We start from the raw sequence: 13,723 nt of genomic DNA on the forward strand, positions 1-13,723 counted from the left end.
CATACAAGTTGTTTCCAGCTCTAGTAGGCAGGCAGTCATTAATCAAGCTGAAAATTTTGAGATGAGACAGGTTGTGAGGCGAAAATGAATGAAAATGGTGAGACTGGATACTGACAAAAACTGATTATTTTTGCTGCTCAGGAGAGAGATTGTTGCATACTAAGTTACTGTTGTTTGAACTCATGAGAACTAGCATATGGAAAACTTAATAAGAATACTCAATTCAGTTCTTTTATAGTCAGGCCTGACTTGATATGAATGTTCACTTTTTCAAAGTCAGACATGGTTACTGTTGGTCATGTAAAAATTCAACTGTGATTCAAATTTAAAAAATAATTTGAATACATAACTGAAAAACTTCCAGTGCTATCGGCTGCATGGATTACTTTTGAGTTATGTGGCAGAAAGCCAGGTGAGTATGCAGCGTGTCTGTTGGTGACTAGGCAATACCAATTTTCAAAGTTATCTTGGGTCAGTTCATTAACTTCCATGGCCCTATTTAGCTTTGCAGAGTTCATCTAATGAAGCTTTAGATGGCAGATCACTCTTCATAAAGAAGCATTTGGAAGCCTGCCAAGTTGGCAGGGGATGAGGGCTCTCAGCCTCACAGATCATAGGTCTGTACCTCCTTTTAGATGGTTCCAGTTATTTCTTTCCATTTAGAAATACACTTCTGATTTCAGATGCTGCTGGTGAAGTTGTCTTAGTGCTGTGGTTCTCAACTGGTGGTCCATGTACCACTGGTGGCCCATGGTGACTTTTTCAGTGGTCCACGGGAACATTGTCCAAAGTCACAAGGTGTGAGCAGGCACCACCGTTAGGCTGTTTGTCCTGTGTTACATGTTCTATTTTAAAGGTGTGGTGTAGTTTGTTTATAATGGCAACAACAGGAAGAAACGTCAAGTGCAAGTATTCGGAGGACTACATCAAATTCGGCTTCACTTGTCAAGAAAAAGAAAGCATGGATTTTCTACAATGTGGGTATGTCTAGACTACATCCCGCTGTTGGCAGATTAGGCAGGTCACCATTGCAACACTGCAAATAAGGCAGGGATTTAAATATCCCGTGCCTAATTTTCATAAAAATGTCCACCGTGTTTTGCAGACTCAGCACTTTGTCAGCAAAAAGCGGCAGTCTAGAGGGGGATCTGTCAGGAAAGAAAGCCTTTTTTGATAGATCCTGTAAACCCCTGCCTCATTTTCAATGTTGACCTGCCTAATCTGCATCCCTCTGCCGTCAGGGATGCAGTGTAGCCATACCCTGTGTTATTTGTTTCAAAGTCTTGGGGAATGACTCAATGAAAGTAGCTAAGCTGAAACTCCATCTCAAAAAGTGTCACCCCAACTTGTTGCAAAAGGATTAATATTATTTTGAGTGGCAGTTATCCGGTCTGAAATGGCAGCACCTCAACTCAACAAGTGCATTCTACAATAAGACAAGCAATGAAGTGTGCGCTTCCTACGTTGTTGCATACAAAGTTGCACAGGCCAAGAAGCCTCATACGACTGTAGAGAAACTTGTGCTCCCCTGTGCAAAATAGAGGGTGCAGCTTGTTCTTGGTGAGGAAGCAGCAAGGAAGCTGAATGATATATCTGTCTCTAACGACACAGTATTGAGACAGATAAATGAGATATCACAGAACATCAGTGAACAAGTTGTGGATGAAATAAAGAAGTCTCCATTGTTTGCCATACAATTGGATGAATCGACCGACGTCGCATTGTGCTCTCAGCTATTGGTGTTCGCACGATACATAGTTGAGGGAGACTTCAAAGATGAGTTTCTTTTTTGTAAGACTCTTGATGCCACCACAAAGGCTCAGGAAATGATGGAAATTGTTAACAATTTCTTTGAAGTATATGGTCTGGATTGGGTAAATCTTGTGGGAGTCACCACTAATGGTGCACCTGCCATGCTGGGCTCAAGATTGGGCTTCCAAATGCTGGTGAAACAGCACACTCCAATGGTAACGGTAGTTCATTCCTTCATTCATTGGGAAGCTTTGGCATCAAAAACACTGCCTGATCAACTGAATGCTGTTTTCAAAGGGTTAGCGAAAGTGGTGAATCACATCAAATCATCGGCTCTGAACACCAGGCTGTTCAAAAGATTTTGCTTGGACATGGGTTCCGACTTTGATGTGTTGCTGTTCTACACTTCTGTATGATGGTTGTCAGCAGGGAACGTACTCAACAGAGTTTTTCAGTTGAAAGACGAGTTGTATTTATTTCTCCAGGCTCCAGGGAAAGAGGAATTCTGAAATGTGCTGATGCAGTCAAATTTAGAACTTGTGTATCTTGTCGGTATTTTTGGAATCTTGAGCAAACTGAATCTTCAGCTGCACGGGAAAGGTGCATATCTGTTCTCTCACCAAAGCATCATCAAGGCTTTTCTTGACAAATTGGAACTCTGGATCGTAAGAGTTGAAGGCAATAATTTGGTTCAATTTCCATATGTGGTGCCATGCTCGGGGAAAAGGAAGCCATTGGACGCAAATTCTCGATCATTTATGGAAGCTACGGGACAAATTCTAATGATACTTTCAGGAGGTGGACAGGACAAGGGATGGATTATCTTTAATTAGGAATCCATTTACAACAGATGTTAATACGTTCCAGAGGACCTGCAAGTGGAATTCTTGGATCTGAAAAATGATTTTGCAGCTCAAGACGTGTACTGGCAGTCTACCATACAGAAATTTTGGGCCAGTGTGACTGGGAGTTACCCAAATCTGTCAGCACACACAGTCAGATTTCTTTTGCCATTTGCATCAACTTATATGTGTGAGACTGGATTTTCATGTTTGTTGAATGTTAAGTCCAAACAGAGGAATCGGCTTGCAGTGGAAAGCGATATTTGCTGTGCATTATCAAGTACCACTCCAAACATTGAAAAGCTTGTCAGTGAGAAGAGAATCCAAAAATCTGTTAGTAAGAAATAAATTTCAAACCAAAATGTTCATTGTCTGCTCTTTCTTATCATGTCTCATAAAGGAAGTGGTCCACGAAATGAGTTGAGAACCACTTGCTTAGTGGCTTATGATGGTGTCTGAATTAGGTGTGACCACTCAAGAAATGGATCTTGGAGTCATTGTGGATAGTTCTCTGAAAACATCCACTCAATGTACCACAGCAGTCAAAAAAGTTAACAATGTTGGGAATTATTAGGAAAGTGCTAGATAATAAGATAGAAAATGTCTTATTGCCTCTATAAATCCAGAGTGCACCCACATCTTGAATACTGTGTGCAGATGTGAGCACCAAGGTTCCCTCTAATCTTTTACATCCATCTGTCGAATATTTGTATATGCACTAAGACACGTGCACTACCAGTAGAAACAAACAAACAAAAACCCTAGCTGTGAGTGTTCTGCTGATCAACTTGGTGAATTTTGAACCTCTGCTGAGTGGTAACACAAGCACACAGCCTACAGGGAACACTGGTGGGCAATTTATCCCCAAAGAAATATACAGTAGAATATTACAGCCAGTTCTCAGGTTACCCTGCTTGCTTGTCTACCTTGATGAGGGACAGCAAAGCATTTTGCCTCTGCATGCTCTGGCTGCCCTACTCTTGACACCACAGCACTCAGCAACATGGAGCCAGAGCTGCCCCTGGGCACTCTGGTGCTTCTCTTGGACGTGTTGCTGCGAGTCTGGCTTTCTGCAGGCTGTCAGCTGGGGGGCTGTCAGTATCCAGGAGGCCCTGCGGGAGAGCTTCCACCCTGAGAAGCACTAAGAGCTTCCTTGGTCTGCCCCACTGGGATCTTGGGCCTCATTCCTCCCTCATGTCCTTCCACTTACCCCTCCCTAACTCCAGATTCCTGATGTCAAATAAAATGTGTATTTTCATGAACACAAACTCTCTTTATTTAACAAAAATGGGGGGGGGGGGAATGAAACTCTGGGGAGACTGGGGAAAGGAGGGGAGGAGGAAACCTGGGAGAAGGGAGCTGGAAGGGGGAAGAAAGGGGAAGAAGGGGGAGGGGAAGCTCAGGGTTAGGGGTCTTGCTGGACCAACTTGATTTTCATGCGAATCTGCTCCTGGGTTCGCATGTGGCCTTTGGTGGCCAGGCTGGCAGCTATCCTGCCATACATGGCCACGTTCCTCCATCTAGTGAGGAGATCATGGACATTGGGGGCATCCCCCCCAAACCTGACTAAGGTCCACGATCTCCACCCTGGACCAGGAAAGCGCCTGCCTTCCCCGGGCCCTGGCAGGCTTTTGGAAGCTGGCAGACTGCTCCTGGGGAACAGTTGAGGGCTGGCTGCCAGTGGCTTGCTGGCTCATGTTTTGGGGCCACTGGGTCAGGGGCAGTGACTGCTGGCTCTGGGCTGGCAGGCTTGGAGCTGGCACAGGCACTGTGGCCAGAGTCAATCCCTTTAAGGGCTCCGGGGAGGGGGAGAGGGAGAGAAGTGTTCTTGTTTGAGGGCGGAGTGGCCACCAGGGCACCCTGGGAAGGCTGGAGGCCCCCAATTTTGAAATAAGTGTCTATACAGCACTTATTTCGAAATAGCTATTTCAAATTTTGCATTATTCCTCGTAGAATGAGGTTTACCAAATTCGAAATAAGTGCTCCACTATTTCGAATTTATTTCGAAATAGTGGTTTGGCTGTGTAGACGCTAGGAAAGTTATTTTGAAATAAGGGCTGTTATTTTGAAATAACTTTGCTGTGTAGACATACCCTTAGAGACTAACAAAAAATGTAGATGGTTTAAGGAGCTTTCATGGCCACAACCCACTTCTTCATATGAATGGAGTTTAAGGGGTGCAGTTTTCAAATAAATAGCACAGAGAGGGGATGGTCCAGGAAGAGAAGGAAGAAAAAGGGAAAGAAATTGTCAGTTGGAGTATCCATGATAAATGAAGCTGATAAGAGTACTTAGCCCCCCCTCTAAGTACCCTTTGTTTGATTTTTTAGTCATTAGGATGTGGAATGTAGCTGGACATCTAGCCAACATCTTTGTTTAGACTTCTGTTGTATGTATCAATCTTGGAAATGAAATTAAGCTTCTATGAGAAAGAATTAATGGACACAAATCCGATATTCGAAAAGGCCACACACAGAAACCTGTTGGGGAACCTTTTAACTTGCCCAGGCACTCATTAATGGATCTCAAAGTCACCATATTATTTCAAACCAATTTCAAAAGCCAGTTTGACAGGGAAGCTGCAGAACTTAATTTCATTTACAAGTTTGAAACCTGCAACAGAAGTCTAAACAAATACTTTGGCTAGATGTCCAGCTACATTCCAATCCTAATGACATAAAAATCCAAACAAAAGGTACTTAGAGTGGGTACTAAGTACTTTTATCAGTACTTGGACACGCTAATTGACAATTTCTTTCCTTTTTTTCTCTTTTTTTCCCCAGCCATCCCTTCCTTTGTGGTATTTATTTGAAAACTGACCCCTTAAACTCCATTCATATGAGGAAGTGGGTTGCGCCCCATGATAACACCTGCATTTTTTGTTAGTTTCTAAGGCACTACAAGACTATTCATTGTTTATCTTTCATGTTCTCCATTAAATTTAACTTAGCTTTAGGCTTTCCTCTCTTTTTTTCCAGACAAGTGTGCCTTCATTTAATATTAATGGCTTATTACTTTCCCCTCAGTTGTAGTCTGATAGGGTATGTCTACACTACCCCGCTAGTTCGAACTAGCGGGGTAATGTATGCATACCGCACTTGCTAATGAAGCCCGGGATTTGAATTTCCCGGGCTTCATTAGCATAAGCGGGGAGCCGCCATTTTTAAATCCCCGCTGCTTCGAACCCCGTGTAGCGCGGCTACACGGGGCTCGAACTAGGTAGTTCGGACTAGGGTCCTATTCCGAACTACCGGTACTCCTCGTGAAACGAGGTGTACCGGTAGTTCGGAATAGGCACCCTAGTCCGAACTACCTAGTTCGAGCCCCGTGTAGCCGCGCTACACGGGGTTCGAAGCAGCGGGGATTTAAAAATGGCGGCTCCCCGCTTATGCTAATGAAGCCCGGGAAATTCAAATCCCGGGCTTCATTAGCAAGTGCGGTATGCATACATTACCCCGCTAGTTCGAACTAGCGGGGTAGTGTAGACATACCCATATAAACCCCTTATTTCATTCAACATTCCCCTCAAACACCATTGCTTTCTCTGGTTTGTTACCTTTTTGATTCTGGAAAAACTTAAAAAACAACGAATAGTCTAGTAGCATCTTGAAGACTAACAAAACATGTAGATCAGGCATGTCAAACTCAAAGTCTACTGAGGGCCTCACAAATGAAAACTGATAGCTTTCAGGACCACCAAAGAAAATGTACTTCTATCAGGAAGTCATAATTATTTATTATTATAGATTATGTTTGAGGAATATTTTATAATTTTTCAAGTTTTGTTTTAATATAATACAATAATTTTATGTGTAAAATTATTTGCCCATATAAAATCATTTTAATTGAAATATAATTTTAAGGTACTTTTTAATTTTTTATGATACATCATTTGTTTTGTTGAAATAAAAACAATTATGACCATGGTTAATCAAATAGAACAGGCTTCTGTGAAAATTTCAGATACTTTGTAAGTTTGAGCTTTTGAATAAACATAATATTCATGCAATTACAAAAAATTGACATATTTATTGATATAAAATTAATATACGTGTTGTGATTTTATTTGGGAATAAATAAATAAAACCCAAAATGTTAACAAAATATCCCCTTCCACTCCCCCAGAGCCCTCCCCACCCGCTCTAACCCAATGCCTCATCCCTCCCCCAGAGCCAGATGCACACACCCTCTAATCCAATGCCTCCCTTCCCCCCCGGAGCCAGGCATCCCCAACCGAATGCCTCCAACCTTCCCCAGATCCAGGCCCCCCCCAGCCTAATGCCTCTCCCTTCCCCCAGGGCCAGGCACTCCCAGCCACCCCCCCAACCTAATGCCTGGGTCCCAGAGCTGCCACCACACATTTCTTCCTCAGGCGCTGAGGTGGCATGAGCACAGCGGCCAGCTGTGAGCAGGTGCTTGATGCCTGTGCAGAGCAGTCGGCTGGCCATGAGCACGTGCTGGAGTGCCCAGTGCAGAGTGGCCCGGCCGGCCATGAGCTGTCGGTGAGGCGTTGAGAGCAGAGCGGCACAGCTGGCTGTGAGCAGTTGCTGGAGCACAGAATGGCCCGGCCAGCCATGAGCACGTGCTGGGTGCCGTGCGCAGTCACTGTGGTGCTGTGTGCAGAGCGGCCGGTTGGCCGGCTGTGATCTGCACTCGGCCATGTGCTCTGAGCGGCCAGTAGGCCGCACTTTATTCTTTTATAAAAGTGTAGTGGCGGGCTGCAAAAAATTTCTATTGGGCTGCATGCAGCCTACCAGACGCCTGTTTGACATGCCTAATGGAGATGGAATCATGAGCTTTTGTGGGAAAAGCCAGTTCTTCAGATGACTGGAGTATTAAAAGTCCAGATCCAAGAATAAATAAGGGGGGGGGAGGAGAAGAGGGGGAAAAAGGAGAAAAAAGACAGCGAATAGTTTGTTCAAGTTACAAGAGGCTGATAAGAACAATTAGCATCTCCATTGTTTGGTTGGTTGGTTAAGTCATTAGGATGTGGAAGGTGGTTGGCTGACTTCCTCACTTCTCTGTTCATTCCATTTTGATAAGAAATAAACTTGTAAATGAAGTTAAGTTCTCACTCTCACAGACCTTGGGGGAAGGCCAGTCCTCCCCTACAGACAACCCCCTAACACCAAACACATTTTTTCCAGTAACCATGCAACATTACTCCATCATAATCATCCAGGAACCCACCCCTGCAATCAGCCCTGATGCCAACTCTGCCCACATATCTACACAAGCGATTTCATAACTGGATCCAACAATATCAGCCACTACATCAGGCGCTCATTTAACTATATATCCACTAACGTGATCTATCCCATCAAAAGCCAGCAATGCCCCACTGCCACATATATTGGCCAAACTGGACAGTCTCCACAGAAAAAAATTAATGGACACAAATCAGATATCCGAAAAGGCAACACACAGAGAAACCTTTTGGAGAACACTTTAACCTGCCTGGGCACTCATTAATGGATCTCCAAGTCACCAAGTTGTTTCAGGCCAATTCCACAAGCCAGATACTCAGGGAAGGATTGGAACTTAACTTCATTAACAAGTTTAATTCTTATCAGAATGGAATGAACAGAGAAGTCAGCTGGCTCACACACCACCTTCCACATCCTAATGACTTAACCAACCAACCAAACAATGGAGGTGCTATTTGTTCTTATCAGCCTCTTACAACTTGAACAATCTATTCTCTGTCTTTTTTTTTGTCCTTTTTTTCCTCCTCTCCCCCCCTTCCCTTATATTTTCTTGGATCTGAACTTTTAATACTCCACTCATCTGGAGAAGTGGGATTTGCCCACGAAAGCTCATGATACCATCTACATGTTTTGTTAGTCTTGAAAGTGCTACTAGATTATTAGTTGTTTTTTAAGTTTTTCCAGTTACAGACTAACTTGGCTACCTCTCCGACATTTTTAATTCTGGTTTGTTAGTTCTAGGCTCTGGCTGCCTCCTCATACAGGGAATGAGTGAAAGGCTTGTAGTTCTTTTTTTTAGATGGTTTTATATTATGAATTTATATCATTTCCATAATCTACACTGCTGGCCCACTGTTTCACACAACTAACTAACATTCAGCAAGATTAGGACAAGGGATGTACTTGTGTTATGGACTAGCACTTATTACATGCATAGACTTGAATTCACGTATACTTATCATTAGAAGAAAAAAGTTAGTATCAAATGTGTTCTAAATTTTGTTTGATTTACATTGGCTGTTACAGGTTTATTACCTTTGTTATCCCTCTCACTAGGTTTTTATACTGTACTGTTCCCAGTGGTAACTGAGCACTTGAATATATTAATGTGGACACATTGCCTTAGTGGAGCTCTGCTATTGACTTAACCGAAGTCAAGATTTTACTCGTTATGTGATTAGAATAGAAGGTAAATGGTAAAAGGTAGAAGGTAAAAGGTAAATGTTAAAAAATGCTTTAAGTGGCTGTGATCTGAAGTCCATTTTCAAATGGACTTTCAAGGGGACTCTAAAGGGTTCCCCTCTCACAAGTGCCCCTTTGTGGCCAAGGGAGTGTGTCGATGAGCTCCTCCATTCCAACTAGCTCTGGGAGTGGAGATGTCCCAGACGGCCTTTCTCTTCTTACCCCTTTTTGTAGCTGCTGGAGGTTGTGGGGATGGGGGGTGGAGTGGGAAGGAGGGGGAGAGGGAAGGACTCTCCCATCCCAGGGATCCTGTAAGTAGCAGGGTCTGAAGTCCAGCTCACACTCAGAGCTATCTGAGGTGTCACTGTCTTCCCAGTCAGTCCCTGAGTCTGACTGGGTTGAGCTCTAGTAAGGAACTGCAGGGCCTGGCCCAGCAGCTTCTTTTATACCAGACTGTTAGGCCTGATTGGCTGCATCAGAAGCAGCCACTCTAGTTTGCCTGGAGGTTCTATCTTCTGCTCTTTTTCCTGGGGCAGGGGGCAGGAAGATACCAGCCTCCAGCAGGGGGCTTTGGGCCTAGTCCACCCCATCACAGAGCCATAAGTGGCTTAGGAATTTAGGTGTTTTTGAAATTTGTACCCCAAAACTTTGATTAGTTTGGGTTCACAAAATATATTGGGCCAGATCATGCCCCATGACCATGATCCATGACTGAAGGGTATTGGTGATACCCTGAACATACATCCCACTATAGTCCCAAACTATAGCCCTTTCTTATGGGCACCACATGAGTGTGTGAAGATTGGACCAGTCTTCATTAACAGCGTGTAAGTACCCTTTTCCAGAGCATCCAAGCAGTCATTGTGATAGTTCCCTTCTTTGTTGAGATATCAGAGATCAAACCAGGAATCACTAGTGCTAAAAGCACAAATTACTGCAGCTTGAGCTATATCTTATCCTCTCATGGTTTGAGCACAAAAGCCCTGTAAGCCATCCTTACCAGTGAGTTATATCACTGTCCAACCATTTGTTGGCTTTTGCTTCACAGCCTGACTCCTCTTCAAAGGGAGAGCATGCTCAGCCTACACACCTGGTGGCATGAGAGCAAGAATCATATTTTGTTGATTCAGATTTCAGTATTGCTGTGAATATTTTATATATTCTTTTAGACAGGAATTCATACATATTTTAGGTCTGCCTAATCTCATCCAACATTCAGAGAAAGAGTCACGCTCTGGATCTAATCAGTTCATTATTCATACAGTTTTCATTTTTACATTTCCATTCAGAAGGATTGATTTTATTAATATGGTTTTTTTGGTAGGTGCATGTTGAGCTTTCTCTTGCTTCTTTCAAGAACAAAGCTGAGGGCTGCACTGCCACAGATTATAGCTGTAATCACCTGAAATGTTTAACTGTTCAAACAAGACTTTAATATGAGAAGCAACATCTTTACCTATATTTAGATTCATTAATATAATTTAAGTGAGATTAATACATGTGCTGTTGTCTGGTTCAGTTGGGAGTAAGGGGATTAGGTGGCTGCCAGTGTTCCCTCTAAAATGTGCAGCAGCACAGCCCCTCAGCCAATTAATCAGCCCTGCCCAGTCAGTCAACTCCATGCACAGAGCCCTGAGCCTCTGACTGGGCGGGACTGATTAATCAGGTTACAGGTAACACTGGTGGCTGCCTCCTAAATCTTGGGTGTTTCCAGAGGCTACTTCAGGGCCAAATGGTATTTCAAGCAGCCTCAGGACTGGGCCTATATGTGCCAGACTTTATTGGTTCCCAAGGAGTTATAATAGTAGCCAAGTGCAGTGGCGCTTTCAGCCTTGTGTTCTTTGGCATCCCTGACTCTTTGTCATCTGGGGATTCCTATAAAGAGAGGGAATCTCTGAGTACTCTGTTACACTGGCTTCCAGATGCTTTGAACCAATGGAGAAGCAGGGGATTGAGGAGTTAATGCAGACACTTAAGTAAAACAAATAAAACATAAGGGTTTGATTTTGTCCAACTCTCTGTGCAAGTTTGTGTCATAATGTCTATTTATTGTTAAGTCTCATAAGAGAGGAAGCTGTGTTAGTCAGTACAAAAATGAGGAGTCCTGTCATGTATTATGAGTAACAGATTTATTTGGGCATAACCTTTTATGGATAAAAATCATCTAAGTGGTTTTTACCCACAAAAACGTATTCTCAAATTAATCGGTTAGTCTTCAAGGCCTGGTCTACACTCAATCTTAGTCTAAAATTAGCTCCCCAAGGTTAATTTTTTAAGCGATGTGTCCACACTATCAAGCCTGTTATTCCAGAGTAATGAGCATGGAATTGGAACTCTGTCATCCGGCTTTTCATGAGGAATAATGCTATTCCTGAACATGTACGTCTGAAATAATGTTAGTGTGAATGCTTCGGTGCCACTAATATTAACTAATTTGCCTCTAGGGGTATGTCTATACTACAGAGAAGATCGAAGCTGCTGCTGTTGATCTTCCAGGGTTCGAATTAGCGGGTCTAGTGAAGACACTCTAATTTGAACTGACAGGGGCACTCTGGTCGATGCTGGTAGTCCTGCTTCCATGAGGAGTAAGGGAAGTTGAAGGGTTAGTGTTCTCCCTTTGATTTCCTGCACTGTGGATGATGCCAAAAGTCGAGTTAAGGTACTTTGACTTCAGCTATGCAATTAACGTAGCTGAAGTTGCATATCTTAATTTGACCTTATCCCATAGTGTAGACATATCCTCAGAGGCCTCCCACCACTCCCCAGAGTGCTTCCTGGGGCTCTGAGTCCACATTAATGGAGCCTGCTTCGGACTACATTCAATTCTTCCCCATAGTAAGGGAACATGGAACTTGTAAAATCAGGGGCCCAGAAGTCCAATTTAGTAAATTCAAAATAATCTCCTAGTGTAGGCATGTCCTTATATGGCACAAGACTCCCAAAGTCTGTAAAAACATCACTACATGTAAAATATTTCATAGAAATCCCCATAAACAGTGTTTTCTTGGTATATTAGTGGTAGTTATTGCTTTATTTTCAAGAAATGAGCTCATGTGGAATACTAAAGTGAAAAGATCCTTCAACATCAAGACAGTCTGAGGCCACCAATCCATGAATAATTAATTTCAAGCAGGATTTTTGCCTTGCCCCCGCAGGGCACTCAAGACCCCACAGAACCATTTACAGAGATAAATTCACAACGGAAAGTGCATCAAAAGCAAAAGAGTTTGCTTAATGAACAATATGTTGTAAAGTGGAAAGATTGATTGCATTAGTCTGATAACAGTTTGGAACTTGGGGAAACCTTACATTGAAAAACTAAGGTAAATGTTTAGCAGAGAGTGAGTGAGACGAAGCCACTTCCTTCCACCCTTAGCAGGACATTTAACTTTAAGAGTAGTTTAATCAGAAACTGTGAGAAGAGATGGGGGTGAGGAGGAAAGAAATATTTTAAAATGGCCTCAACCATATCTTTAGAGTTTTTATCCTATATACCAGTGAAGGGAACTCAATTAAGTATTTAACCTTTCTATATCAACTTCCACTCAAGTATCTCAGGTGTTATGCAAACATTAATGAATTAAGTCTTGCAATAGCTCTGTGAAGTATTGTCACTTGCAGTATTTTTAGAGCTAGTAAGCATTTTCCTCACTCAAAATCTTTTAAATGGAAAAAAGGGACATTTTTTCAAAGAAACAACCAACAACTCCTTAATGAGATTTTCCATTTTTCACAAAATGTTCTGTGTTTTGTTTTTAAACTCAGAAAGTGTTAGTGGACACAATGTTTTGAATCTCTTTTATATTTCCTATATGATCAGCTCTATTGTTTTGCTGCTGTGGAGACAATGGGGTTTGCACATATTTCTGGAAGTTACCAGCTAAAAATATCTCTTTAAATGCCTAAACACCTGGAACATCCTCTTTGGTTCCCTTAAGCTCTTTCTAGTTTTTGCCAAGTATCTGATATTAAGGTGCCAAATACTGCAATAGTCCTGCAATTTACTGTGTTCATTTATACACAGCCCTAGGGAATGCCTGCATTCCCCCACCCCCAACAAAGCAAGCCACATAGGTAGCTTGATTAGATAATACTGATCAATAAAGGAACTCAGCTTGGAAAGAATGTTCCATTTGTTATAGATGTGCACAAGGGATGTTCTCCCTTCAAAGTGTCCATGAAGGCCGGTGCTCTTTAGACAGTTCACGTGCCTTGAATCTTGCTAAATTATGTTATCAAAGGAAAAACCTGACTCATTCTGCCTCACTTGCCTATTAATTCAAATACCTTTCCCACCTCAATTCACAACCCCCCAACTAACAGTTAATTAAAAAACATTTCTGGTTAGCTGTTTTTAATTTTCTTCTAGCTGTGTTTCAATTTCTGTTGTTGCTTCACTGCTGATTCTAGTTCTATAATTATAATTGAACTGGGAAAGGCTTATTTTCTTTTTAAAGTTAATCTTTAAGCACTTGATGCCAATGGGCTATATCAGGCAGTGATTGCACTGGGACTATTTGAATGAGAAAGGTTTTTCAGGATATGGATCTGTGGATATCTCTCATGTATATATTTAGCCTTGCTACTTGGTACATTTTTAAACTGTTCACATTTTCTAATGATTTTTTTAATTAAGAAAAAAACAAGTCCCAAATGATAAGTGTAATCATTTCCTGAAAAAGCAGCATTCAGAAATGGGTACAGATTTCTTGTTAAATGGGTCACATACTACTGAAATAA

The sequence above is a fragment of the Pelodiscus sinensis genome, chromosome 3, assembly GCF_049634645.1.
Source record: "Pelodiscus sinensis isolate JC-2024 chromosome 3, ASM4963464v1, whole genome shotgun sequence".
Classification (NCBI taxonomy): Eukaryota; Metazoa; Chordata; order Testudines; family Trionychidae; genus Pelodiscus; species Pelodiscus sinensis.